General features: G+C 37.3%; 1 protein-coding gene and 1 long non-coding RNA gene across 4 annotated transcripts in view; one reads left to right on the top strand and one right to left on the bottom strand.

Annotated features, from left to right (window-relative positions):
• Nucleotides 1–26,789, top strand: part of LOC126920581 (dopamine D2-like receptor) — a 96,643-nt gene that overhangs the window by 47,357 nt on the left and 22,497 nt on the right. The window lies entirely within an intron of this gene.
• LOC126920590 (uncharacterized) lies at nucleotides 18,428–20,071 on the bottom strand. Its single transcript, XR_007712011.1, has 3 exons — nucleotides 19,962–20,071; nucleotides 19,161–19,348; nucleotides 18,428–19,063 (listed from the first exon to the last, which is right to left on the bottom strand). It is a non-coding gene; the product is annotated as an uncharacterized LOC126920590 (long non-coding RNA).

The following is a 26,789-nucleotide window of genomic DNA, read 5'->3' as shown; positions in this document are numbered from 1 at the left end:
TCGGTAGCCCTATCGAGTTAATTAAAACGATCGATCATCTTACAAAGCTGACTTCCTTCGCACGATGATGTAGCACAAAAGATGAAAACTCGCACGTCAAATGGTAAATATTTGCTGTTTTAAACGTAATTGAGAGTTAACAACGAGAAAAATCCATTAATGTTTTGTAAATAATAGCAGATGTTATTAACAGTAAATGATAAGCAACAAATTGATATATTTAGTAAAAAAATTGATTAAGTAATATTACAAACTATATTTCGTTATTAATATTTCACGATATGTAGGACTTTTTAAATTCTGTATTTCGAATTTTTAATTTTTATTCATTCAGCGAAACACCGCGCGACCAGTCAACAACAGTCGAGGGAATTGAAAATATGCTCTAAAAATTTAACGCGATATCATCGCATACGGTAGTGAAGCATGAAGCAATATAAATGCATCGAAATTACGTATGAAGCAATAAACTGCATCTTTGCACATTTTCATTAAGAGAATAATAATAACCGATTCTATGTTGTCAAGTTCTAGAATCCAATATTATTGCAATACTCGTGGAACTTGTATCATTAAAAGAGTTTATATCTATAACGAAATGCGATTTTATTGAGTAACAAAAATCCAAGGGATCTTAAACGGTTTGCTAATATTGAGATAAAACGTACATTCAGGAAGACATCGCAATGTTACTTGGAATTATTTCATTTGACCCTTGCAGCGACGATCGGAAGATTTTCAGCTAAACTAGTGAGGGTATTACGTTCACGAAGCTCTAAGCCGTTCAAAGGCAAAAGTGTAGACCGGATTTAAATATCAACACAGAAACAAAGCTACTGCACTTACGAGAAACTAGATGGCATGCTTTGCACGAACGTATATCGATCCTCTGATTGTATCCATCTATTTTTAATCTTGTATCAACATTGTATTATTTTTACAAAAAAGATTACAGCTTCGCTTAAAATGTACTATACTGAGTAATTATCAACGATGAATCTTCCGCCGGATACATATCCATCGAAACACCGATGAATAATTTAAGATCTTACTAACGGTAGACATTGCAGAGTTTCTGCAAAGTTTTCTCAAACCCTTGCAAGTGCTATGCATTTCTGTAACGAAGAACACGATGTTCTAGCTTCTCGAATTATTCATATGTTCATCATTACGTAGACGACATTTCGTATGACGTTTCACCGATATTAAATATTCACGAAACATGCGACAGCTGTGCGAAAAATACGAGGAGTTTAATTACATTTGTAATTAATAGAATGACTGCAATGTGTGCAGCAACATATTGAAACAATGCTGTAATTAAATGGGACACAACACTCGAAAGGGTAGCAGGGATCATTGAATAATGTTTAATTCGTGCTATGAATTTTGTTGGCACAAGGCAATGGGCACCGCCTTAAGTCAGTTAAACATCTCGGAAATTGATTCGAGTCTGTGAGATGAAATAAAAATGAAATCTGGTTTACAATTTAATTAACATTTCATCTGTTGACGCAAGAAGAAAATATAGGTAATTCGTAGCGAGTTCCTCGAACTTCACAAGATAGAGTTGCAATTCCCTCTCCTTTCAATTGGATTTGCGCAAACGAAGTATTACCACTCGGTGAATATTTTTAACTGACGCAACTCGCTTCTAGACTCGTAACATTCAGACACTGCTGCGAAACTTTCCTCGCGACAACTGTCATAAAAGATTCGTAATTACGCAACTTTTTATCATTTCCAGTCAAAATTAAATCTGTCGCTAAGATATTACCACTATTGACGAGGAAACGAACGTACTGTTTATTACTTGTTGTTTCAGTCGTTATCTACTGTTGCAGCAAAGGGAGTTGAAAGTATCTTTATAAGCGTGATCATAGAGAGACATATCGTGATTGGAACGCCAGGATTAATTTGTTGCGTATAATCAGAAACATCTAAATTCAAAGGCTGATCTACCATAGGTTACACTACTGAAAGTGGAAATGCCAGTCTGGTTGTCGACGAACGACGAGTAATACAGTCCCTTTCTAGTTTATTGGTTCGAGGTAACTGTGAATCGGTGATATCGATTGGTTCTGGAGTGAATAGAACTACAACAAAATAATCTTACGTCGTTAAAAAAGATCTCCATTATTGCGCGAGACCATTAACGCTGCTATCATCAATAAAAATCAATTTTACTCAACGTCCATATTCGGATGGTTTAACTGTAAAATTTTAAACGCAACTATCGGTTACCTATGGGTAAACGCAATAAGTAATCCAGTGTAATTCGAGACTGATGTTACTCAGTCTGCTGCTCCTTCACTATTACCAAAACGCTGACCTAGAAACAGCGAGCGTCGACAGACGGCAGTCAACAAGGGGTGATACGATCCCTCTACCATTTGCTGTCTGAAACTGATTGTGCCGTTAGTCTAGGCAATAATTTCTGAGCTAGGACAAATGGATCGTAAGGACAAATCCGAAGTCGGATTATGGAAACGGTATCTTTAAAGAATCAATTCGATATAGTTAGGTTGGAAGGATTTCTTTCAACCGAAATTCGTAACGAAGACATCGCATTACGATTCTACAGTAGTTTCTTAATTAATTCTGTATTAAGTAAGTTAGAGACTAGCGCATTATTCGTCATAACTGTCACAAGTCTGAAGTTGAAATTGGATTTGCATACAAAATATCGAGAAATCTTGAGACGAAAGCGGATTTTACAAGATATTCAAAACGATTTCGGACGAGTTCTTGGCCAAAATAATAGTTCCAGCATATAATTCGTATTTAATTTGAAACTTCGAATTTATGTCGTTGATGTCCTGTCGAAAATACGCCATAGCGCATCGCGATTTGTATTCCGAACGAGTCACATTTCTATCACATTTCTGGAACAGTTGAACACGCGTAGAGCATGATCAAAATGTTGGCAGGTAGCCAGGACACGCGAAAACTCGCACAATTTCCGAGATACAACGTGAAATTCTTTCCACCGTTAAATTCCACTTGCGTAAACGAGTGTCGGAGAGGCTGCAGTTCCTAATTTCTCCGAGTCGGTGAAACGGTGGTGAAGTAAGGAATGAAAATTTTCCAGAAAATATCGCATCTTGTTCGCGAGGAGGAAGAGATTTCTCTGGAGTTGCACTGTCTCGGCTGCGTACATTCGATATTCGTCCCGGTGCCCACGGGACACGATTTTCGTCGTGAAGCTGGTGGACCGGAAATTTGCGTGCACACGTTGAAAGTACAGAAATCACGATTTCATGTTGGAAGAAAGAGACGGAACGCGTGGCTCGATAAAAAGACAAAGCGAGCAACGATGTTCCTTTCTCTGCGTCGACGTGTCACTCCTGTATTCTTCATTCGATCTGCGTTTCTAAATCGTGGAAACCAGAAAGGAAATCCAATTTTGCGATAGATTCGCGTGTGTGCTGGGATCCAAAGAGGACGACAGCACGGAAAGAGTCATAGTGAGGAGAAGCGCCCTTTAGAAAATACAGATTCGCTGCAGAACGCGTCGGAACTGATTGAGATCCAAATCGGTTGCCTCTCAGATTTCTATTCAGGCCAGTGTATGCATAATCGAACGTAGTTCCTTGTAAGGCGGATTTTTCTTGATCCTTCTTTTATCTTCCAAAGCTACAGTATTTTTCTAATATCTTTGATCCTTTTTGATAAAACACACTCGAACTATCGATATGATTGCTCGTTTGATATTTCGAATAACGTTTCCATCGATTTATCTACCAAATGGATACCACTAGGAAAGTCAATTCGTTAGAAAGATTAATTTCAATAAACACGGATTAAAAGCCTCCTAAATCAGAGAGGAAAAATAAGCAAGTGGGATATAAAATGATATCGTACTAATTAGTTGTTCCTCTTACAGTTAAGCTTAAAAACGATTCGTTTCGTTAATCATCTCGCTTAATCTCAACCTTTCGCCCCGGGTAATTCTCCTAATACGTCGATAAGTTACAAGGGGGAGCTCCCCGCCAAAAGAATCAACGTTAATCAGTAAAGTAAATGAAATTTTGAAGGTCATTCTTAAAAATGCAACTTAAGATTTTTACTTTATTATCAGAAATCTGTGATTTGATTTTCAAGCGAATATCCGAGGCATAAGCGTAGTTCGTCACCGAGTAACTTGAGTTGAAGTAACACTTCCTTTCGCAATACGTGAATTATTGCTTTCAATCTTAGAGATTAAATAATTACGGGAATATCGAGGAAATGGTGTTTGCATCATAAACTTCCTGTGAAACGATAAAGCTTCGATAGCTGAAAGAGATGGTGTTAAGTCGATTTTATCGACTACAGTGAGCGATTGATTTTCACACAATCAACTTACTGAAATAAAACTTCGCAACAAAAAGGCTATTTACTTTTAGAAAGTGGTCACTTCATTTGAAGAGACACTTCCCCTTTCCTCCGTGAGTAGTCTCAAGGATTAACGTCGATAACGCTCTCAATCCTTACGTTAGTTTCCAATACTGAGAATAAAAATGGTTCTTGATAAAACTACTCGAAAACTCTGACCATTAAAGAGGATGACTGCGACTCTCGTAAAAGGTTCTGAAAGAAGCTGGCAACATACCATTGACCCAACATTTAAAAACAGTACGTTGAAACAGTGCATCTGTTATACTTTAAAAAAGCGAATATTATAGAACTTGTATCGCATTATCTTGGTTACGCGACGTGTAAGGTTCGTTGCGTTCAACTTGCTGGAAATGGTAAAAAGTTTCTTATATACCAAGCCCCTTTCTGTCTTCTCTTGTCGCTACCCAAGCATTTCGTCGTTCGTCTTGGCCGAGTGCCGACAGTCGAGAAAGGAACCTTAGCAACAGCTGCTACGTGAAAAGGGTCCGGTAGTAGAACTAAAGGACACCGGAAACTACAGTCTGGTCACGTAGTATTTCGTTTCTCGGTTCGAGTACGATCGAAAGTTTCGAGATCTCGAATGTGATAGGAGGTTGCTATGACTGTACTTTCGAAAAATCAATACAATCAACAAGAAAATCAAATGTTTGTCATCCAATCAGTGTTCTATCGTTCGGATTACAAATTGCAACAGAGGCCTGCCATTGAACAATCGAAAGACAAAGTAAAAAGAGAAAAAAATATAGAGTGGAAAATAAAATTACTCCAAAACCACCAAATAGTGGCTTTCAACGAAAAAGAAAAAAAAGAAAAAAAGGAAAAGAAAGAAGAAACAGTAATTCCTTTGGATATTGAAAACTAAGAAAAGTCTTTTAGTTCTCACTTTCCTGTGCAATACCGTATTAATCATGAAGTTTTTATTGGCGAGGATTTAACACAGCCAGCCATAACGCGGGTCATTGAGAATTTTATCGCGTTCCTTTCCTTGCTTTCGTAAGTATTTTCCACTGCGAATGAACACGGAAATCGAATTAAAGCTATAGCATAGTGACCTTTTCTCAAATACATTGTTATAATCGTGAACCCGAATTCGCGGAATAAAGCTCGTTTTTTGATGAATAAATTTCTCTCTGTTCACGCCGAAACATGACGCGAACGTTGGTTTTATCTTTTTCGTTGTCATCTTTCCCAGAATCTTCATGTTTAACAATGTTCATGTCGCATGTCTTTAAGTTAAGATCGGGGTGTTGAAAATTCGATTAAAATTGTTTTGAAACATTAAAGCAAAGTCGCTTGTAACATTCTGACTCGATGCTTTTGTTTTACAGCTTCGAAAATGTTCAAAATTCAAAATGTTTTGAACTTTGTGGATTCACTTTAAGTTTCGTGAGAAATTTGCAAAAATTTCAATGAGCTACGAGCAAGTATTGCGCGTTGATGAAAGTGCTGCATAAAAGATTACAAACAAGTAGTACGGTAGAAAATACGAAAATAAACAATGTTGTATAAGCTTTTAAGAGGCTGTCCATCTAGTCAGCTATCTACCAAAGTACAGTTTTCACAAACTAAGTTAATTTAAGAAACAACCCACTGTATTTAACGATCGTACTGCTGAAATAGTAGTAATGTTGCTTCAAAATTCTCGAAGTTTGTAATCTTAAAATATTTTCTCAGTGATAAACAATATCTCCATAAAACGATATTGATAAATTCGAAACTGTGATTAACTTAACGGTTATGCTTTGGTATATCGTTTTACTTTTTTTCTTTGCTTCTTTCTTAATTGCCTGGTCTATCTATTGACGTATATTATGTCATTTATTTCGACAGAATATACTCGTACATCGTAAGATTTTTTACGACCGAAATCCAAAAAGATTAAGCCTCGTTTCATTAATTTTCTTTTCTTTCCTTTCTTTTTTGTTCAAACTTCACTTAACCAGCATATCTACGTGCGCTTCTTCTGGCTGCGAAGCTTTTTTATGAACACGTAACCTTACGACACATAGAGGAAATTGCCCGCTAAGATAACCGCAATATCGTAACTGAATTAGGGGCCAGCCAATAATTCACCGTAGACGCTCATTTATTGCGTATGTGCTACCGTAAATCTGGATGATATGGATTTTAAAAGAATTACGCACAGCTTTAACAGCATTCTATAATGTTTCTTAGAAAACTGAAAGCGTTTCGCCGGACTTTATCGCAAATTGATTTCCGAAGGATTTATACACCTGCGCAGTTTACGATAGACAACGTGGTAAAAGTTTTTAGTACAAGCCTATAATAAAATACATCGATTTCGTTAAGCTTTCAATATCTTTTTCGATACTAATGTGACATCCATAATCGGTATCGATTGAAAGGGCGGGTGTTAAAAAAAAAAGCAAATAATCGCGCGATTTAAGAGGAATTACGGAGCTTTACTTACTAAAGAAGATATCGTACGACTAATTGCGGAACTCTAAAGCTGCAAGAACATTTAGAATTAGTTCGTACCGGCTGTGAGAACGAGGTTAACGCCGAGCACCACGTGTAAAATTGGATACGAGTAGTTAGTTGATATTTATCGCGTGTCTAGCAAAGCGGCTCACGACAACGTCTAATCTCTTAAAAGTATTCTCGACTCATCTTATTCGGGGCAACGCTGTTTTCCCTTACGTTGAGGGCGGAAGTTGTGCTAATTTCACGCGTCGTTTCCGGATTCCGTCGTTAAATTCACTGTTACGTGAACCGTGTAAAAAGTATAGTGTAACTAACTTAATTAGTGCAAAATCAGATAATAATCCGCAATTGTTGCAGAAAGGATTTAAAGATAACGGCTAGGAGAGTCCGATGCGATGGCACAAATCCCTTCGATTTAAGTGAAACGGCAGTGACGGTGGAAAGATGAAATTGAAAATAATACTACTTTATCGGATAGAATACGAAGTCTTAACCTTAATCCTTTCTATTCGCTCGCACCGACTAAATTTCGCATTCTATGATTGCGCTTTGATTCGATCTTTCTGCGAAAGTTATTTCGAACTGGTCTCTTGAAGCTGAAGAAGCAGGTCCGCGTACATCGATGATTCCCATCATGACTTCTACTAACTCGTGTTTCTTCGCAAAGAGAAAAAGCATAGTATGGTTGTTTAATCGAGACGGATAGCACGATAAAGAGAAGAGATATAAAACACCTTAAAGCTTTCAAACAATGATGTTTATCGTTTATCTCTTCAAAAGAAGCAATTTTCTAGCTAAATTGATCTGTGAACAATTATTAAAGAATTGCTTTTTCTCTTCGTTACACGCTATCGTGCTAAAGATAGTCGTAATATCGTCGTATTACTCCTCTTCAATTTAATTATTTATCCCGAAATGATTATATTTCATATATTTTACGTTGTACGAGGAAATGAAAGATTGAGTATTTCTTTTGAATTATTTACAAATTAAATTAGAAAAGTTTGTTTTGAAAAGCGATGAATCCGATTTCTATCGAAGGGACCTTCTTCCACCAGCAATGGTAAAAGGGAGAGAAATATCTCATTTCGTTCAGCTATTCGTAATTGTTGCTCGCAGCGATAAAGTATTGCTTTAAATCATAGTGTTACCATATATGTTGCATTGTGGACGATCGTTTTTTGTGTCGCTGTGAATAAGCAATTCTCTGCTGCGGCATTCTGCGCTTTCCATCGTTCCTCTGCTTTGTCATTCCACCGTTTCCTCCCTTTTCTATTTTTTCGCTTGGTATCGGTATTCTGAATAATGGTGTACCTAAAGCACCAATATTTTTGTCGTTTCCCACGTCGGATGTAATTGCTGTTATTTCTAAAATATATATATATATAAAAAAAAAAAAAAAAGAACGGGAAAAGATCTGAACACCGTCATGGATTTATAATTCGATCCGAAGATTAGCAAGTTGTTCACACGGATATTAAACTCTGTAATCGAAAATTCCAATTAATTTTAAACGTGGGAATTGTTGCCAGTGTCATTAGTAGAGAAATGCGTACCATGACGAACCAGCGAAACCAATTAAAATAATGTAATTCATTCAGTTTACTCGTCCTCGAAATTCGTTTGGTGTTGTTGCGGATTCCATTGCTGTGAAACAATAACATGTTTGCGCCTCCCAGCCTTTGTGATAGCCTTCTGTAATTCTTTTTGTGTTAATTCTCTTTCATTGCGTTGTCCAATTCTGGTACAGGAAAATTAACGATTTTTCGAGACGGCTCATCCAACTGATTATCAGCGAAATGTATTATTCTACTCTTCCATTGACTTCTCTTGCTTCTGGGTCCTATAGCCGGGTCCTGGAAATTCTGCATATAACGTTTCGTTGTCTCAAAGTGCTCGTTACCATATGCTACTTTCTGTGCGTTCAGGTTGTTCAAGAAGTTCTTTAATATATTATTAATGGAAGCAGATGTCGTTCTAGTTTTCAAAGGCATTGCATTTGACGCTGCAGTAGAAATATTCTCATAGCCATAGCACACGTGCTATATTGTTTTTAGCATTAACGATTCACTTCGTTAAATAAACATGCTATGTCTCGTTGGTCCTTCCGTTTGCGGCGTTTTCTTTTGCGGAAATTCCCTAACGAATCTTTATGAATAGTAATAACGAAAACAGCTATCTGTGGATTTATCTAATTATCTTGATTTTAAGGCTATCGATCAGATAAATTTCGTTCAAGCACGTTAATGTTACGGTATAATACATTAACATTTGCATTAATAACGATGTGGTGATATCGAAGTATCGTTTCCCAAATTCGAGATGGAATTACAGGGAAGTCAAATGTACGCATCCTCTTCCATTCCATTCTACGAGTCTCAAATTTCTCTCGTGCTTGTCACCCAACGACGGCGTTCTTCCGCGTTTCAACACCGATCATTGATTATCTACGAAAGCATAAATTCCTCGCGTGAATTCAGGCCAAGACAATCTACCGACGCATAAATCCACAAACCTGAGTGGAATTGGCTGACACCGAGAAAATATTGCGCCGAAGTATTCGCCCAATGTCGGCAAAATGCTTGTTCGTGACTTTTTCTTTTCTTCTTAGTAAAAATTACAAAAAACTCAATGAGCTTTCAACTGAAACCGAAACGTCTTGTACGTACTCGAAATTACTCGAAATTACACGAAATAAACTCGAGTAAAGGACAGTGCATGTTCCCCTGAGCGGCGACTTTGAATGATAAAAAAAAAAAATTAATCGCGAAATACCTTAAGTCGAGAATGCAAAAAGATTTTGTTTCGAGCGGTATTTTCATGGATAAATGAAACTAACATTAAAGTGAAGAAGAAAAAACGAAAAAGGGGGAAGCATTTTATCAGACAGCGTAGCTTTTATTTTCGGTCGTAGAGGTTTTTACGAGCAAGGAAAAACGCTGAAGGATTCGGTGGAAAAGGTCCACGGTGATCGATGGTAATCTGGCAACACATAAATTTCCACGTGCTTCATGGTGTTTTAAATGGCAACGAGGAACCCGAAAACGTTCGAAGCAGCTCGAAGACTTTTACCCATCCCCTTTTTACATTTCTTTGATTACTCGAACGCCTATACTATAGTTGCAACGACTTTCTGAATGCGCGTGAGCGCGGAAGCCACCGTAGGAGAAATTCGAGAAAAGGAAATAGAAGCATAAAATTGGCAGCACTGATGGATCGTCGCTTATCTTCTTCAATAGCGATCGAACCAAAGCTAACCGAGCTTTCAGGTTCTTAGACTTTTATATACATACACACCTACAATATATACATATATTTCGATATTTAATTTTCATTCGTCCTCAGGAAACCAAGTTTTTCAAAAAAGGAATAAAAAAGAAGAAACAGAATTTAGAACAAAATTAGAAAAAGAAATGTAACGTATTTAACGCAATGCGCAACTTCGAAGTGAAACACGAAGTCTTCGCCAACGTTTACTTTAATTAAAAACTTGTTCGACAGATTAATCGTAGTTCGAAGTATCCGATTTCGTAGATCGTCTCGAAAGTGACAACTTTTTTGCAGTAACGAGATCGCACTAGATAAATTCGTTAAAACCCGTTCGTCTAAGTGGAACAGGATGAACCGTTGCAGTATTTTACCAACGCTCAACAGCGTTAAAATAATCTGGCGATCATGATTAAACGTAGCTTAAAGGAGTTACGTTGGTTCCTTATTCAACCAGTTTGGTAAATTAAACATTTGTAATTTAATTTCTATTTTACAAGATATTCTTTAAAATAAATTTTGATACAATTGTTTATAGTAACATGTTAATTACATTTCCAGTCATACTGGAATTGCCAAATATTGGCGCTCCAGGTAATGCCATTGTGCCTAGTTAGTTGCAATTAGATACAATCTGCATTACAGCCTGTGTTTGTGACTCGACATGATATTAGGAATGGTCTTACGTACGTCAATGTTCGCTGGACCATCAGTATTTCCCGAAATTCCGAGAACGTTAGCGAATCCTGGTAATCCGTCACAGCGTTTGCTCAAAGTCACGTTATATTAACGTATATTAATACATGGTTCATACCGATAGTGCATCGAGTTCGACTAAATTTGCCTGAATTCAATATTAACTCGTTCCGTGTCTCGATAGTATCAAAAGTACCCCAATAGTACATGTTTCGATATATCTATACTCTTATTGGGATGAAAGATATCAATCGTTCTCTATTTAAATTAGCTCTTTATTTTCTAACTATGTCAACGCAATGACCTATGACACGGCAAAGATGTATACCAAGACGTAGCGAAAGAGTTAAAATTGCAGCTAAATATCGTGTCATTTATGAAACATGTAGCGAACAATTATGTTACAGGTATTATAAAGAGTGGTTAATTATATGCTATCTATATATCTGAAAACCTTTTGCGGTCTTCTATTGTTATGTCTAACCTCGCGTAACGGTACGTCGCTACATGAAACGCAGCAAGGGTAACCTGCTTGGTGTGACGTTCGTGCGGTTTATCGCAACCACAAGTCGCGATGCATCGCAAATAGACACGTGACCCCTATTCGAACTGATTGACACAATATAGATCCTTTTGACTGTGGAAATTTTGCATGCAACGTTAAAAGTCGAAAGAATAATAAAAATCCTGGTACGGTGGAGTAGTTGTAACGATAGAGAGAATTCCAGACTTTTCGTAATAGTCATCGTTCTGTTTCATTCAGTCGCATCGTCTACAATGTAGACTTTAAACGGTGAATGTCACGTTCGACTGTCTCGAATAGTTTCGCTTCCTCCTTACTCCCTATATACTCTATGCTGCGTGCCTTCCATATGGGTACGTATTAGTACGGACGGAACTGCTGTTAGACGGTTATCAGGATTTCACTGTGTCACATATACATATACGCACGTGCGCTTCAATCTGTACTGTCACCTAGAGATCTGGTAATACGCTTTTGGAATGCTTTCTCAGTAAGAGCTTGATATTCCATGTTTTATGACTCGGCATATATGAGATATCTATTTGTAGCCGATTCTTATCAGAATTAATCTTATAGTGTTATTAATATTCTCCAATTTTTCATCGAATTGTGACGCAGACGGATCTCTTTTACTAAAGCTCTTTGCTTTTTTTTCAATTCTGAAGCCGAATAAATTAATCACTTTCGATGTAAATTATTGAAGTAATCAATTTGATCTTGCTGGTATCTTTCATCATTTCTCTCTTGTCAGCATTTCAACATGTAACATGCGCCAGGATGTCTGCGAATCAGATTGCTAAAAGTTATCCGATATAGAACGTAACTGTTTCGGAAACGATTTAATTTTACTATTCTATTTACGCTTTGCGACAAACACAGTATTTCAATGGTCAATTCCATGCCCAAGCACCTGTGTCAATTATCTGATATACGTATACAGAACGACACACGATTCACGATCGCAAAGATACTTTCGGTTGATGCTTAAAACGTAATCTAAACCTGATCGCATGAGATTGTGAGAAGATACAGCAAAATTTTCTATTACTAGGAGAATGATGGAACTTGCTCGATACTCGTTTATTACCTACAAGCTTATGGAGATAGCTTATGACTATTAAACAGTGAGAAATGAATGTTTACGAGGTGTATGTTCTTTTTTTAGCGTACTACACATTTAACATGAAGTAACTGTATTATTTTTGCATAAAATAAATTTATGCGATGTAACTCCATTGATCAATTTATTATTAACTTAATCAATACACGCGCATTCCATTATTTATACAATATAAATTTATTAACAATATTATCAACCACCTATATTAAGCTCTCCTGGGCATGACTACCAGAGTATAAAATAAATGTAATTAAACGATTTTCCAGATTTCGAACCCGATAATTATTTTGATAATGAAGTATCTACTATTCATCTATTCTCTCTGTTACATGACGTTCGCACGCTGCTATGATGCATTATGCTATGAGGAAATATGAACTTATTTACATTTAAATGAATTTTGTTCTAGTACTATAATATTATATTATTTTGGTTTCTTATTATACACCGATATATATTGTTTGCACGTGCGTTGATAATAGCCGTGGCCTTGTTCTTCGCTCTGTTTAGCGAAAAAGATGCGCCGCTATATTATCGCGATCAATACCTATTCTTTCTGATTTATTCTATTCGACGTATTTTAAATATTAACTGTCACACGCAACGAACATTAATTTCATGATGTCCAGGAGCAAGCTATTCTTTCCGCAGCCTAAATTGTCATAGACATAAGAAAAATGGTTTGCACAGACTGCACGATATTTTTCATAAATTCATCCATAGGATGAAACAGGATATAGGAAGGAACGGAACATCGACACAATGTGTATTATATTCTTTGGTATCTTACTTAGTGTGCAATCTTCTTTCGTTTTTCTCTTTTAAACTAATCGCCGAGTTAACACCACTATTCCCTGGTTTGTGAAACATCCTGTACGTATACGTTGCTCGGAACACGAAATCGAATTTTTCCTTACTGTCTTCGACAAGCTGCCTTTAATTTCCTGCGATTCTCGGCTTTTCCAATCGAACGAGCTTCGATGGAACAATACCACCGTTCACCCTTCCTTTCTCTTCGAAATAATTCGAGTAAAGGGAATCGGCAAGACCGAAGGTTCTTGAACGAAGGCTCAAAGTTCCCAGAATCGTGTATTTGTAAGTAATAGGTGTTGGCGTTTGCCGTTTAACTTTGTGTGCTCTGAACGAAGGATAAAATGAAACGTCTCAAAAGTCGTCAAACAATCGAAAACGGGAAAGACAGTTTCGCACCACTGGCAATATGTACGTTGTACAGTACCGACTCGAAGTAGTACACGTTTTTATGGAACCTTCACGTTGAACGTTCATTTTATTATTATCGACATATATCATGGAAATCTGACATCTATAAACTAACTTGTAGCTAATAATATTTCTGGACTCTTTACTTTTAAAACTCCGCGTTCTTACGTTCATCCGTTCGGACAAGTCGAAGGATTTTTCGACCTACACGTGCATGTCGAGTTATTTCCAGGATGATATTCAGAAATCGAACATAGTGATAAAATTAACAGAATTTTCCATCGAAGGCTAACGGATTAACGGGTATTTAGCAATTAAAGGACGTTCTGACGACCGTATTCACGACGATGAGTTGATTATAGCCTTTGGAATGGAGTAAAAAAAAAAAAAAAAAAAAAAAAAAACAGCAAAATTAAATCCATATTTGGAACGAAATATTCCATATCGAAGGATCTAGTCGAATCCAGGAATTTCAACCTCGCCGTAATGTAATCGCTGAATGATAATTGCCGCTTAAGCTGAATACACACTTGCCTGAAGCTTCTATCGAGCCATGCTACATAGATAAAAGCTACATAGATAATTAATTAATTGCGGGCGAATTTAAAAAAAAAACTAATTTATCAGTTCCGCGGAAGCTCCGAGATATCTCAAATCATGCGGCTAAACGAAGAGGGACTGAAAATGAACGATGAGACGAGAGCAGAGCAATTTCCATGCATTTTTAAGGAAAATAAAGGACTAGGAATAAAAAAATGAAGGAAAGGAAAAAGGAATGGAGAAGTAGGGATTTGTTCCAGCGGCGAAATTTCAACTGACGGACACAACGTTCAACCTTAATTAACTTTTGCTAATGAACCAGTTAGAAGATCGTATCGATAAGAAAACGTGATACCGAAGATAAGGACGCCGATGCCATTAATTAAGATATACGAAAACTCGTTTCATTCATACACTGTGGTATACTGAAATCGATGCAACCCAATTTTCTACTCGGGTGTAAAATCAGAGATCGGAATGTTCACCTAGGATCCATTAATTAACAGCTCGTCATCTTAGCGAAGTAACGTAGAGAAGTAACGAAATGAAATTAGCTTTGGCCGTTCGAGCGTCGCGTAATCGCGTCGTGTTTGAAAATAGTACCAAATTCCTTGCGATTATTCAGACTGGACCCACGTCGAATTATTCGCGGTGATAGAGTCCCATTTAGCCGGACAAAATAAGCAAACTGGGCCGATATGTTGAGCACGAACGACTAGGAAAGTAAGCCTCGCGTTGATGCTACTGGCTTCAACGTACGTTAATTAAACGCGGAGATAGCTCTCGTCGTTGCACCTACTTTCCCGTCCGTGGCTTTCACAATAATGGTACAGACGCTTCTGCAGAGAACTTCCACCTACTAATCGAGTTTTGTGTAAAATACTCTGCGGCAATTTCGCGTTCCTCCCTATAGCTCTTCGAGAACACCCGTTAATATTAAATTGAACCGGACTGCGTCGGTTTTTATTAACATTTGATTCAGTCGATAGCTTCCTCTCTTAATCTTCTATAACTTCCTCTACTGTAAAACTTTCAATTTGGTTTGCACCGCTTCGATTGTTTATAACATTTACTACAGAGCAGAGGATACTCCGTGTTACGGTGTATCTCGTGTAAACAATTAAGGCTGGGGAACGTTAGTCGTAAAATAAAGAGAAAATCATATATTTCCATGGTCGCATACGTAATTTTGTTGGAAGAGGAAATCGAGCTATAATATTAGTAGCAATTAATAACAGGGAAAGTTTTCGAATTTAACCAGTTCTGTGTACGGGGAAACTCAAGCTTCACGATGTTATTAAATTCCGTGGCATGTCTGGTGTCGAAACTTGCACTTGTTTCATGTATGTTATTTGTCCAACTCGTTATATCGTGTTACTGCTTTATTTCGATAAACTATTCATTGCGAATATAGATATACCATTGCTCTGTAGTTTTCAGTCGGCACCTTCCTCTCTTAATTTTCTACACTTTCTTAAAGTATAGAAAATCAGACTGGAACTTAGGTTTTTCAAACTCGATATATCGTCAACTTCTTTGATCAACGTGTCTTCTCTTTAAATAATTAAATTGATAATATGATAAATTTGTTTGATATCACGCATAGTTATAAATCATGTGCACAATGTGCAAATGTTGCAAATATACCAGTTAATAGTCAAGTAAAATCAACAATATTTTAATCGACTGCGATTTTTAATATTCACAGTTTTCATCTATTGATAACCTTAGTTAATATACGATATCTGTGCAACCCTCTCTTCGAATATCAATACGTTTAAGACGATACATCTTGAAAGAAAACTGTTAGAATTCTTCGGTATCTTGAGACGGCAAAAATAGAAGTAATTGCTTTCTCAGACTCAGTTCGTTATACAAAGAAATGCTTTTCATTATCCTGCAAAGCGAGAAGTTGTTACGAAAGAATACAGCTATGTGTATAGAGAATTTTTAATTAAAGACTTATGTGTCCTGGATTCACGGTAATTTCTTTGTTCACAGCCGGCGTTCATTCGCTTCACAAAAACACTACGTTCACATTCAAATTACAAGTTGCTATATAATAAAAGAACAATTGTCCGTAATAATCCGCAGTTTTAATAATTTGAAAATCGCATATAAAAAGAAACCGGTAAAATGATATTATCGTTTTCATACATGTAAGTACGTATTCAACTCTGGATATACTTACTTGTATAAAAATGATAATATCATTTTCTGCGTGCCATATCATTTTTCTAGGATTTTAAACACGTCGAATTCGTACGTGGTACGTGCATGTTCAATAGTAAAATATACTTGGTGGCCTTCAGGGAATATTTCACCATTTAAATATAAAATACTGCTCAAAGAAAAATGGCTTTCGTTCCATCAATTCGATCGAATATTTTAACGATAATAGCGCGAGTCCTATGTAAATAGCGCGTAACTATGTAAAAGGTTACATTTTTGAGGAAGGTACTAGGATAAGTAGTCGTATCCCAAAAGATACCGTGTAATATATTCTACCGGCAATGTTGCACATATCAAATTTGGTAATTGAGTGTTCTTTTGTCAAGCGACATAACTTTCGGAAGTTACAGGAAATTGCATCAAGTTCTTGGCTCAACGGATAAATAAGTAGATAACGAAAAAGGTAGAGAGAGAAAATAGTTCAGGCTCGAGTATCACAAAGTATCGCAGGTGAACTTATGCCTTGCCTCTTTTCCTATTACCTGCTATTTCGACATAGTCGTTTGGGAATTCCTTTTCTCTCATATTCCTATATTAGGAGTTGATATATTGTATATTCTTCTATTAGGAGTTGATTATTGAACTTCAATTTCTCGAAATTTTCGAATTTATTATAGCGTACATCATACAATGAGTGTTTAGTCTTTGCATCGATAATAATTGTATTTCTGAAATTATCTTTCGGCTGATACTATCGATTCCGCAACATCGCATTACTGATATATCGGTACAACGTCTACATTTATTTTGAGATTACTATTACAACGTTGTACGCTTATGCTCCACCGGATATAGGAAAAGTTTTGTATGTTGTTACTTTTATGGATTCCCTTGGAATCGTATATACGTATCTTCTCTGCTTTATACATATATACCGACTTACTCTTATCGCTATAAAACGAATAAGTAATCTCAGCCGGAACGGAAATGTAATCTCCTAACGGGATAAGTAAAGTACTTAGACATAACAGTATGTATTTCGAGCCAGTGTGTATCTCGATAATACAACTGAATTGTTCTCTTCTTTATATACCATCTTGTTGAAAATAACTTTTTAAATATATCAAGCCATTTTATGCTAGATAAAACTAAAAGATTACTTCTTCGCAATCAATCAGCGATAAATTTTCTCGCATCTTTTAATAATCCACTGTCTGTTTCTATTAACTTTCCTATTTTAATTTTTTTAAACTCCGATGGCAACAACTCTTATTCTTTTAAGCTTAACTCTCAGAAAAGCAGCATTACTTACGGAATCGGTGATTTAATTAAATTATAAATTACAATTATTTAATTAAATTATAACTTACGGAGACAATACCAAGCTAATCATATTTTATGAAATTTCCTAGTATGTATATTAACAATAGAATAACGTATGTTCGGCAAACGCGATCTCGTTGTCTTATATCTCGGCGCACCGTGACACGAGCTTCCTATTGACGCTTCGGTTTAACGGGAAGCATCGTACGTTGGTTCACGTGTCGCTGTTGTCTTCGGTGAAAAAAGGTGATTGAAAAATTGGGGGGCTCACACGTTGATTGACGAGGCATCCTGTAAACCAGCATAATCGATTCCGGTATTTCGGGTTAGTCGATCGGGGCTAGCTGCGATCGGATCGAATTCACGCGCGGGCGCGTGTAGGCGGAAAAGCCGCGTTAGATGCGACAGCCTGGTTGCCACGTAAATGGCACGTAATTGCCAGCACGGTGAACGGCCTGAATAAAGGAAAAAATATTCGAGCTCTGTGAAAGGTCTACTAGCCTTCCCATTTGTGCCCCTGTCTCACTTCCGTTCGCTACTTTGCTCCGAAAATATATGTAGATGCGTCTGCGTGCCAGGCTAGATTAGATTTAAATTGAGAAAATTACGTAGCCCGATTGGAGATCCCATCTCTATTTTTCTTCGCTTCCCGCGCCGCTGTGCATTTGCGTTTTCATCGCAAATAGACATATACCGACGCGACGGCCCACTGTAATTCAATCGACAGGAAGGAAGAAAAATTTGTTTGGAAAATGGATACATTTGGTCCAGCTCGTTTTACAACTCGTTTGATAAAGAGAATAAAGAAGAACTTTTGTGGAATATACCCAGTCATCGCCGTTACTTTATTTTAATTATGAAGATTCTGAAAAAGATCTTTGAAGGAGATGCGCATCACGATCTGAAAGTTGTGCAACAAATTAAAATCTCCTTAAAAAACGCGTGAGCGTGAAAACGTTGCCTCTCTGAAAAACGACCGCGACCTTTAATTAAAACTTAGTCCTTCCGCCTGTGTAAAGCTAGTCTGTTTTCAAAGTAAAGAACGCGGTCTTTACGCTTCAGCTTTGAAGCCATGCTGTGACGTACGAAGAAAGGAAATAGCCTCTAAGTCAGAAGCTTCTGGACGAACTCGACTTAATCGACAAATATTACAATTCTTTCTTGAACAAATTTTCTCTATCGTGCCGTCAGCTACTCCTAGATTGCTTCCGATCTTTCAAGAATCCGGGAAATTATTCTTTCTAGACGAAAAGTTTGTATACCAAGTTCTTTCTTCTCGGGTCGATTGCAGTTGAAACGACCAACCGTTTGCTATATTAATTCGCCTGCAATTCACAGTTGCAACATGCCAAGTTCTGCAGTAGTTGGAAAGTTTGCTGCAAACATTCCTTATACGATGCTGTTCGTGCTTTCTCTTTTCTTCGGTATACGTATAACACCCTATTATATAGATAGATATATGTATATACTTACATAGAACTTATTTCAGCAGGTTTGATGTTTCGAGTTCTTATCGCCTCAAACTTCTGTTAATTCGCTGGTAAATGAACGTTTTCAAAGTAACTTGTTTGAAGCGTTCGTTTATCGGCAAGTTGAACGAGTTACATCAACGGAATGGGAATAAAATTTCACTCGAGTGTGTTATTACTTCCGTGAAATATCTGAAAATGAACGGGAGGTGAGACGAACGTTGAGATTGCTGATGAAACGATAACGAAATAGTGTTGGTTTACAAGCGTTACGCCAACCACATTATCCTATCTACGATATAATGTAATACATATTAACACGACTTCCGTTGTCCCGTCTTCCCGTGATATCACACCAACGAAGAAAAGGAAGGGCTAGACAAGGCTAAAATGTAATTTTCTATGTGTATAAAGGAAATCTGATTTATCGTCTTCAGGTAATTATCTTTGGTCGCTGTGTCAAATATAAAACAAAGTATGTAGAGTATCAATAAGATATTGCGAGCGTACACGTACTAGCGTATGCTGTATTGGCAGGTGACTTACAGCCATAACATTACACATATATGTACTGAAACAAAGGTTAATTGTTGATTGATATCCATATTGGTACAATTATTAATATTAATGGCATTAGTTTAGAGCATTTGGAATTTACGTAACAAAGTACCATTGTAATATCGTATAAAATAATTTCATAATATTCTCCAATTATTTGTTTAACAAAATGTCTCTATTTTCTTTCTAGAATATTCCGAGAAGGGGCGAAATGCACACTAGAATTGTGGGTACTTCCGTTTCTTACTTTTCGTTATAAGATCGGTCGGTGCCTGGGGATCCGTGAATTTCTCTCTGTTTGGGAGACGTCCAGGCCAGAGAAATATATACCTTGATTCGATGCCAGAGCTTCAAAGGAAACGCATGGAGCTCACAGCCCAAGACTACGGAGAATAATTAACTTGAATTATCGCTGAAAGCAGATTAGACTCCAGATACGTCCTACTCACAACGGTCGTTATCGCTTCGATTCTACGTGGAGATAATTTCCAGTTCTGTTAATCTCGGCTAAATTACGTCTCATCATTACGAGGAACAACTCAAAAGCAACTGGGTAGGTCTGTTGAAAGAAAAAAAGGATTATCGGACAATAGAAAAGATGGAGGAAACATGTGGTTACGATACTCGTAAACGAAACCTATTCGTCCAGTAGCAACCCACTTTGATCATCGATTTCAGCCGTTAGGCTTAGGAAAGCTCACGAAATTATTAGACCATAGATACATTTTTCATCCATGGAACACCCTATAGGGTTGCCGTTCCATTTATTATATTATAGGTCTACTAGTTCACGGGGTAACAATGTGGCTTCAATATGATGTTCTATACACGCATTTAAGATCCAGATATTAGAATCCCGTCAGCATTGTCCCATTCATAAGAGATTTAACATAATATTTGCCATTGAAGACCTACTTGGACTATTCAGCAGCCCGTTATAATCCGTTCGGAAAAATTGAAACTCCTCCGTCGATTTTCCTTTCTTCACTTCATGCTCTCATAACTTTCTGCTCGTTACCTTCACGATTTCCCATATGAAACTGGCGCTACATGAGAATTTCTCAGACATTCTATGCATCCAAGGACTTTTTAATTTTACCGTTGCGTTGGAGATCTCTTTTAATGCACAAGCACATCGAATAAAGTGTTTGGATGCTGCATTCCCAATTTTTCGACTACGCGCAACACAGTTTTAAATAAAATAAACTGCTTTAGGGATAGCTTAAAAAATGTATTCGGAGATTAGTATTAGGGGAATGAGATGTGTAAGGAAGTGGCACGCGAATTCTCTCTCCAAACGGTTCTTATGATACGACAACTTTTTCGAAAATATTTTGAAATTGAACTTGTGAACCAGTGAGAATCTTTGGCCCATAATTAGGGATTTGTATTACGAAAAAGGTGGACGACAAAATGGAAAAATAGGAGGTAAAGGACAATAACTATCCAAACCAATATATGTAATCTTTCAAGTTTATCTCTTTTACAATTAAATTCACACCTACCGGGAGATATCGAAATAACGCGAAAAAATGAAAATCGAAGAAACTTAACTCATAAAGATACTTAAACAAATGTGCTCCTGGTCTATTCTGTAGTTTCATTTTTGTTATATTATGATGTAAGCTGTTAGGCTTAGCTCGGAGAACGCGAGCGACGGAGAAATCAAAGAAAGGTGCCAGTTTCGGCCCCATCTTTCTGTGATTCCCTTTCTTTCATATCCAAGATATTGGATAACTTTGGAACAGTTTCCCCTCTTTCCACGATCTTTTCTTGCAACTGCTGTTGCTGGTACTTTCTGTGCTTTTTTTGCGGTTTTCATTTCAGAATATGGGAGGATAGTAAAATAGCATATAGGAGAAATTTAATAAATTTCTTCAATTTTTTTTTTTTGAATTATAATTTTTGTAACAAGTTTCTTTCATTGTTCGCGTCGTTTTTCTACTGAATTCTCTATCGCTTGTTATCATTGAATGATCAGCCTAACCGATCATTTCGGTCTATTAGTCATCTAACACGTTTTAATGTGTTCAATGATATGTAATTACTCGCGATGGATGATGATATTAAGTTATGATGGAAGATTATGCCGTTTGCGATGACATTAATAGCAACCATGACTCTTAATTTCAGAGTAACGGATGGTTTCTCTATACAGAATGGAAAGTACATAACCGAAATGTATCGGTACATCAAACATTGACCATTACCTCACAGATTCCAGTAGATACTCTGGTTATGTTGTTCCAGGACAAGTTCCACATAGGCAGCCGTTTAACAAATCGCTTCACTTTCGTTCGAGTAATTAGTGTCACACGTTGAATTGCTTGTTTCACTGATTTCGACGTGGGGACAAACGTGGCGAAATTGTCCCAATGCACTTCCATCGAAGCTAGCCACACGTACGTTTCAACACAATTTTGTTATATAGCCTTGTAAAAAAGAAAAAATAACGCACACTTTTTTTATGAGCTACTTTTTCGTTTCATTTTTTCAAGCAGTATTGGCTAACGCCGTTGCAGTGAATTTAAACTGGACGATCTTTTCATAGCACTTTATCAACATCGATCGACTTGGAAACAATTAAATCTATTCGTTCGCTTTTTTGTATCCGCGTGGAGAATTATTACATGACCTTTCGTACGTAGGAATCCTGTGTCGAACGATTGACTAGAATCGCTCGAACACCTGCACTTTTTACGATCCTTTATTCAGCTCCTACAGAGCACGCGATTATAGCCAATTCCTCGGATTATCGTATAGAGGACAATTAACCGCGCGGCTTCAAAAAAGTGACCCGTGATATTTCATAATAATCACGATGCTACAAAAAGTTATACCTACTCGGTATACGTAGATAGAGCCACGCGATACTAGCGGTTGATCGTAATAGAGATTTTGCCGCATGCAATGTCCTAAGAGATTTATAGAGGAAAATTTTAGAAAATTACATTATAATTTATGAAATCGTTTTTCGTTCAGTTGTTACTATACCCGTAAATATCAATTACCTTCAACTCTCGCAGAGTCGTCGATTCAATTTATTGTGCTAGGAGCTATTTTCTCGCGCCCTTATTTAACTTCGACGTTGTAGTTGCGCCATAGAGTTTTTCATTTGTTCGATCAGAATGATCGATTACGAACAAAATTTCGTTTAGCACTCTGAAACGCAATATCAGCGAAGAGGCGCGAAGGTATGTACTTCAGTATCCATTCTTCGAGTTTGAACGAACGAGTTTGCAAAAGTCACGAACCAAAGTAAATCGAACTTCCGTTTCTCGCTCGAATATAATCCTTGCGAGATTGTATGAAAATTTTAACGAATTCAAAAATAAATGTGACTGAACGACGGAATATCGGGATAACAGAGCGCAAACAGCGTAAATCTTGTTGATTTACGATGCACGTAGTTGGTTGTATTATTCCAAGTTGCTACTTATTTTGAAAAGTATCGTCAAATTGCTATGCGATATTTTATAACAGTATTCTAGAGCCACAGTTGGAACTCGAATTCCCGGTTTCGATCATCGTAACCATTTATTATTCAATTTCCAACGACGTTTTTGCGATTCAATGGACCGAGCAATATAACTCGGAATTTAGCAAAACAAATTGACCAAAACACAGCCAACGATATTATCATTGGCAACAATGTTAATTGATCGTTCAAGTGACTTTATGCCGGGTAATTACTCGCACTCGTGCGTGTACGTCGTCGTCATTATTCTCTCATTTTGTCTTCTATAGGCGTCGTAAATTTATGCAGAAATATTTCAAGCTCGGCTGTCATATTGCACAATAGCGGCGCGGAGGACGATGTCAAATGAACCGTAATCAGCGTTAATTCGATTGGCAACGGTGACGCCAGCAAAGCACATTTTCAGTGTACCAGCCAATCAACTATACACACATGCGCCCGAACATACGCATCTCTAACTTCGTGAACCGTGTGGATTACAACTTGAAGCGGTGCAATTTAATGATACCAGGCTAGTTCGCTACTCATTCTTTGGGGATATTAACGAACTAAATCACAGTCACGTATGTATATCTCGCTATCTGTGTACGTACTTCCATCGCATAAACCAACTGTCGTTTGATTTCCGCTTTAACCGAGAGATTGATTTTGATTCGTTCTCATCAAGTTCTGTGGTAATAGTTAGTGTTTATCGGTAATGCACATCTGTGCGACGAACTTGTTCTCGAGAAGCAGTAAAATCAATCAATTCGGTGCACGTATATCCCACGGGGAAGGGAAACCGATATCTGAGAGACATAGATTGGGACTTTTCAGCGAATTGACCACTCGAGTTGTTTTGGGACTACGTCAACTACGTGAGAAAAGATCGAAGCAACTTCCTGCTGCGCTGCGTTGCAACTTTTCCATGGAGTTACCTGATCAGCCGTTGCAATACCCAGGACGATCTCACTATGTTGTGTTACATCATCGACTATGTTCCTTTTTTTTTCTCCCAGCGAAGACGAAATATTTTTTCAAATATTCCATTTTTTCTCACTATTTTACTTTGCAAGGCAGATTATCATATCAAAAACTGATCCACTTTGTAATGAGAAATGTTAAACGTAGGATTATTCCGAAGTAGATCGCGTTCGTAATTTCACAGGGAGTTGGAATAATCTTAACGGATCTTGTCCAAGAGTAACGCGAAATTCTTACTTCCCCGTGTTCAAATATACTGCATACATACATATGTATGTTTCTCTTCGTTAGATCATACATATGTTCATGAGCTGAACTGGGAAAAAGTCCGATCTTCCTCTCTTTATGCGAGAATCATGAGGAAACTTGAAATCGATAGGAAACAAGACAAATGTATAAAGTTTGTCTCAAGTATCGCATGAAATAAAGTGAAATCCAAACGATTCGTGGAACGCAAGCGTAAAGTATCGGTGATTTATTTTATTCGTTATAAATGACAGACGCAAACCGATATTGTATCGATGATTATACAGTTGCATTTATTAGATTGTGAAACTACACCAACGAAACGCAGGTGTGATGTGTAACATATTTTGCGTGTCATGTTTCATGTTTTATTTATGTACTCATCAGTTATTTTTTGAATACCCGATCGGTCATATTTCAATTTTTCAAAGTTGTGTTTCACATGCTCCAACTCCATAGCTACAAACAATTTATAACGCGTATAATTTTTTAAGACGGTTTATTTTTATACAAAAAGGGGAGAAAGTGATAACAATCTACCATATTTCTACAAAAAGATTATGAATAATCATCAATTGATCAAATACATGTACAGATGGCGACTGATCTTTGTCAAACATCGGAGTACCCATGTCAACGTTCATCGCTAGATTATATTCTCGTTCCATCCCTGATTCTCCATTTCCGATAAGAGAAAATGAGATCACATTTCTTACTCGAGTAAAATTCCGCGCGAATGAATTATCTAGAACAATCGAGCCGCGTGCCCAAGGAAACAATGGTTTTTGTTATACTTGGTTTATAATCTGTTGAAAAGACAGGAATAATTTCCAATAGCTCCGTTTCCTATATCTCATCGTTGTTTGCAAAGAGTAGCTGTTAACGAAACAAAATATCCAAATGAATTTCGTACATTCCGATGTGCATCGTATCGCTGTGCTTGTTTCATTCGCTGATAAAATTGCTTTTTTAAAACGACCGTCTGACATAAAATAGCATGCATCATGTTTTATACTGACGTCAAAGCGACTCGATCTCATATCTTTGCATTTGGTTTCTTCCAATTTGAGTAGATATTATTCTCAGACCGAGTAATTCATAATTCCAAGAAATGATAACCTATCTGAAAATGTGAATAAAAGATAAATAAGAAATATATCGAGGAGAATGAATGCCATTGTGATGAAAATGTCGTGTTGGTGGCAAACAATCGTATCGTGCCGTATCGCGACGAAACCAACTTAATGAAATGACTATAGTGTTATAGAAAGTAAACACTCGAGGAAAGTTTCATTATTAAACTGCTTTAAGAAAGTTGTAACCCCGCTGTGGACGTTGCAGTGTCTCGAGAATGCGATTGGTAAAGTTGGAATCTCCATGATTGTGGATCATTTGTCCCTCTCAGGGCAAAAGGTCGTTCGAAAGTTTTCTGATTTACCGCATTGTTTTCCTTCTTCTTGGATACGTTGTCGACGTGTTTTGAATAAAAGTGGTTACACATCTGAATAAACGCTATCCCTGCACGGGTTTCTATTGTTTGCCCTTTACACATTAAATGGGATGAATTGCATGGGAGTTAACGGAAATATCTATTTAATTTATGGATATGAAGCCTCCTTTGCAAGAGATGATGCGTAATTCGCAGAATACCCGTTGCTACAATCGGAGATTACGGGATCTGGAATCGTGTTCATTGCAGCATGTCTCACATGATAAACGCTTCTGCACGATGCGTTGTATTGTCTTGTTAATACTCTGTTACCACACTACGTTTGATAAAATTAAAACCTCGTGCCATCCAAATTATAACAATGGCGAACGGTAATTTTACACGCGTGTACATTTTCCCGTGAATTGTACTTGTTTCGTATTTTTAGACCATCCTTCCTGGAAATTAAAAGAGGAGTAATTAGGAAGAAGGAGATTAGACTGCTATTGAATCGCGATTAATGGATAAACTTCGAACCCAGCACAGAAACAGAAGAAACAAAGCACAGCGTTAAATACGATTTAAAAACAGAATCAATTAAAATTCTCGTAAAGTTCAACAAAGCGCAAAGAAACAACTTATGGTCGTGAATTAAACTTGATAAAGGGAATTCGACATTAGACGACAGGGGTTACGGATCTCGCTAGCTGAATCCGATATCTCGCTCGAACTTTTACGACGATCTTCCGTTCTTTCATTCGTCCTGACCCCCTTTGCCCAACTTTCTCTCCGCGAGTCACTCTTAATGACTCGATTCCATAGGGGCGCGCAAGATTCGTTTCCCTCGTTCTTTCGAAACTTTTCGACAAAGGGGTCATTAGGATCTCGTTTCCAAGATCATTAAGAGCTTGTACTACGAGAAACGGTGCTTTCTACAACCTCGTCGCGTAATTCCCTAT

Source organism: Bombus affinis, chromosome 9, assembly GCF_024516045.1.
Source record: "Bombus affinis isolate iyBomAffi1 chromosome 9, iyBomAffi1.2, whole genome shotgun sequence".
NCBI lineage: Eukaryota > Metazoa > Arthropoda > Insecta > Hymenoptera > Apidae > Bombus > Bombus affinis.
This window is presented reverse-complemented; position numbering and strand designations above follow the sequence as displayed.